This window comes from Echinops telfairi, unplaced genomic scaffold, assembly GCF_000313985.2.
Source record: "Echinops telfairi isolate 266 unplaced genomic scaffold, ASM31398v2 ScPeMD7_7466;HRSCAF=8504, whole genome shotgun sequence".
NCBI classification, from domain to species: domain Eukaryota; kingdom Metazoa; phylum Chordata; class Mammalia; order Afrosoricida; family Tenrecidae; genus Echinops; species Echinops telfairi.
The window spans coordinates 6,534,624-6,538,454 of NW_022111366.1; positions in this window are offsets into that span (position 1 = coordinate 6,534,624).

Genomic DNA, 3,831 nt, shown 5'->3' on the forward strand with positions numbered 1-3,831 from the left:
AAGAAAGAAAGAAAGAAAGGACCAACGTGGACGTCAGAAGAGACTCTGAAACTTGTTCTTAATCATAAAGTCGTCCAGGCACGTGGAAGAAATGACGAAGCCAAAGAGCTGAATGGAAAATGTCAAGGGCAGATGAGAAGACAAGGTAAAATATTATAATGAAAGGTGCAAAGACCTAGAGTTAGAAAAGCAAAAAGAAGACATGCTCAGCATACCGCAAGCTGAAAATTCTCAAGTCTTGAGTTTCCATATTGAAAGATTCTATGGGTAATATATTGAATGAGGCAGAAAGCATCAAACGAAGATGGAAAGCTAAACTTGAAGCAATTGCTGATGAAGGTCAATGATTGCAACCTTCAATGTGGATTGCAACTCATTGTAAAGATCACAAAATAGTCTCATAACTGGACCAGTCGGCAGTGTCACGATAAATGGAGAAGAGGTTGACGTTGTTAAGGATTTTGTCTTGCTTGGATCCATGATCAGTGCTCATGGAGGAAGTCAAGAGGTGAAGCTGACATGTTGCTGTGGTTGTCAGGTTCCAGTCAGTTCTGACCCGTAGCGACCTTCTACAAAACAGAATGAAACATTGCCCAGGCCTGCACCCTCCTCACAATTGTTTCCACACTCGAGCCCATTGTTGCGGCCACTCTGACAATCTGTCTCATTGAGGGTCTTCCTCTTTTTCACCCCACCTCCACTTTGCCAAACACGATGTCCTTCTCCAGCGACTGGTCTCTCCTGACAACATGTCCAAAGTATGTCAGACGAAGTCTCGCCATTCTTGTCTCTAAGGAGCACTCTGGGCTTACTTCTTCCAAGACAGATGGGTTTGTCCTTTCGGCAGTCCATGGTACTTCCAATAGTCTCCTCCAGCACCACAATCCAAATGCAAACAACATATTAGATTACATAAATCTGCTACATTAGACCTCTTTAAAGTGCTGAAAAACAAGGATGCTACTTTGAGGACTAAGGTTTTCCTGACACAAGCCGTGATATTTTTAATTGCTTCAAATGTATGTGAAAGTTGGACATTAAATAAGGATGACCATAGAAGAATCGATGCGTTTGAATTACGGTGCTCGTGAAAATATTGAAAGTACTATGGACGTCCAAACGAACGAACACATCTGCCTTGGAACATCCTTAGAAGCAAGGATGGTGAGACTTCGTCTCATACACTTTGGACCTATCAGGAGGTGAGGACATCAGGCTTGGTTTAATAGAAGGGCAGTGAAGAGAGGGAGGCCTTTGACAAGACGGATTGACACAGTGGCTGCAGACATGGGCTCAAACGGAAGAACAATTGTGAGGATGGCACGGGGCAGGGCAGTGTTTCCTTCCATTGTACACAGGTGCGCTATGAGCGGTAACAGACTCCATAGCGCCTAACACACAGTATATACGCACATAGACTGTCTTCAAATCAAGAGAGTTTTCTTTTTTCTGTGCCAATACAGATTTCCTTAATATCCTTTTGTTGTCTTATAGACCACACTGGCTAAGACCCCCATGACTATATGAAATAAGATAAAGGACAACCCAGTCTGGTTTCCATTCAAAGGGGGAATGTTTTCAGTTTCTCTCCATTAAGTGAGATGTTACCTGTTGATTTCACACATGTGGTCTTCAGTATAAAACATTTCTTAATTGCTTAAAATATATTAGAGCAGCAGAGATGTGTGAAAGCTTAAATTCGAAATTGTTTGGCTGATGGAAGGCAGGGAAAGTCCGAACACCACTTTTCATCTTGACAAATGTTCAGATGCCTCTGAGCTCCTTCTGTTGCTTCTCTCTTGCTTCCTGGCTTTCTGTCTCGGCCGAGGCTACACTGAGACTAGTCAGGAGCAAGCCTCAGAAAGGCGTTTGCCCTCAGGAAGAACGCAGTCGAAAGGTGAAAGTTGAAGGGTGGCTCACATGAACTAGGGAATTTACTTGGCATGTCCTTAGTGATTTACCAAAACATAGCCACTCAGGATGTACACTGGTACAGATAGGAGCTGAAAACACCGAGAATCCAGGACAGATGACTCCTTCAGGACCAGTGGTGAGAGTGGCAATACTGAGAGGGTGGAGGGAAGGAGGGGTAGAAAGGGGAATCGATTACAAGGATCTACATATAACCCCCTCCCTGGGGCAGGGACAACAGAAACGTGGGTGAAGGGAGATGTTGAAAGTGTAAGACATGACAAAATATTAATAATTTATAAATTATCAAGAGTTCATGAGTGGGGGGGTTGTGGAGAGGGAGGAGAAAATTGAGGAGCTGATAGTAAGGGCTCAAGTAGAAAGAAAATGTTTTGAGAATGATGAGGGCAACAAATGTACAAATGTGCTTGACAAAATGGATATATGTATGGATTGTGATAAGAGTTGTATGAGCCCCCAATAAAATGATTTTTTAAAAAAATAGCCACTCAGATGCATGCCATCTAATTCCAATTTCAGTTTGGGGTCTTGGTATTATTTTGTAACCACCTTGTGACTATGATTCAAGGTCACATGATCATGATTAATATCCAGACCCCCACATAGCCAGGTAATCAAAAGCCCAGAACCAACCCTATAAACTTCTTTGAAACGTGCAGTTATGTGTACATCCAAATCATGGTCCTTTCCCCTGAACCCTCCCCACCTGCCCCTTCTGTAGTCCCACCTGCAGCAGCAATGAATCCCCTTGAGCCAGTCCTGACCTTGTGGTGACTTTCTTCCAGGCCATCCCCCAACCAGCTTGTGTGACCTTGGAAATGCTCAAGGTGCCTCCCCTTAGGATATGAGATGTTGGTGTTGGATGAGATAAAACTCACGGCCGGCCAGTTGATGTCAACTCAGCAACCCTTGAAGACAGGGCAGAACTGCCCTGCGGGTTTCAGCGACCATAACTCTACAGCGTAGAAAGCCCCATCTTTCTCCCTTGAGGAAGCTGCTGGTTTCCAATGCTAACCTGACATAACAGCCCAATTCATAACCACTATGCAATGAGGGATCTATTTATCTATCTATCTATCTATCTATCTATCTATCTATCTATCTATCTATCTATCTATCTATCTATCATCTAGCTATCTATCCACACACAGAGATATATAGATAATGTTGGCTATAATTAACCTATACTTCCCTTTCTGGGAAGCTGTCTCTTTAAGCTCATTTCATCCTGGGAAATGACTTCATTCCACCAAGTGAGTATGGATTATAACTAAGGCTGCTCCGCTGAACACGTGCAGAAAAGACGGTCACAACCTTCATATCATAATGGAACAAAACTACTTCAGCCAAGGAACCGATAAGTCACTGAACTATGTCACCAGAGCATTCGTGGTGAGCCAATGGAATCTGCCAAATCACCATCATGGTGGTGAATACTGCATAGATGAAACAGAACAAAGACGTTGCCAACCCAGGTGCAGCTGAGAAGCAGAGACAGAGAATGGGTAAAACTAAAAGGGGAAAACTTGACTTTGGCCAATCAAGAAAGGAACACCCCAAGACTAGAGTCACCAAGGCCCCCAAGAGGGGGGTTGATTGCTTTATTTGAATATATCAGGAAGTACAGTGGGCCTTATGAGTATGTGACCGATTTCCCAGGTCATGAATATACTTGAAGGCAGGGTTAGGATTCTTGACAGGATTCGCCTTATGAGACCCTTTCTTTCAAATATCTTCTGAGTTGGTCTGTCCTAGAGAGGTCTCTTCTGAAGCCTGAGCAGGACAGCACAGCCCTTCAGATGAGAGAAACTGTCAGCCATCGAGTAGATGCCGACTCACAGGGACCTTCTAGGGCAGGCTAGAACTGCCCTGTGAGTTTCTGAGACTGTAACTCTTCAC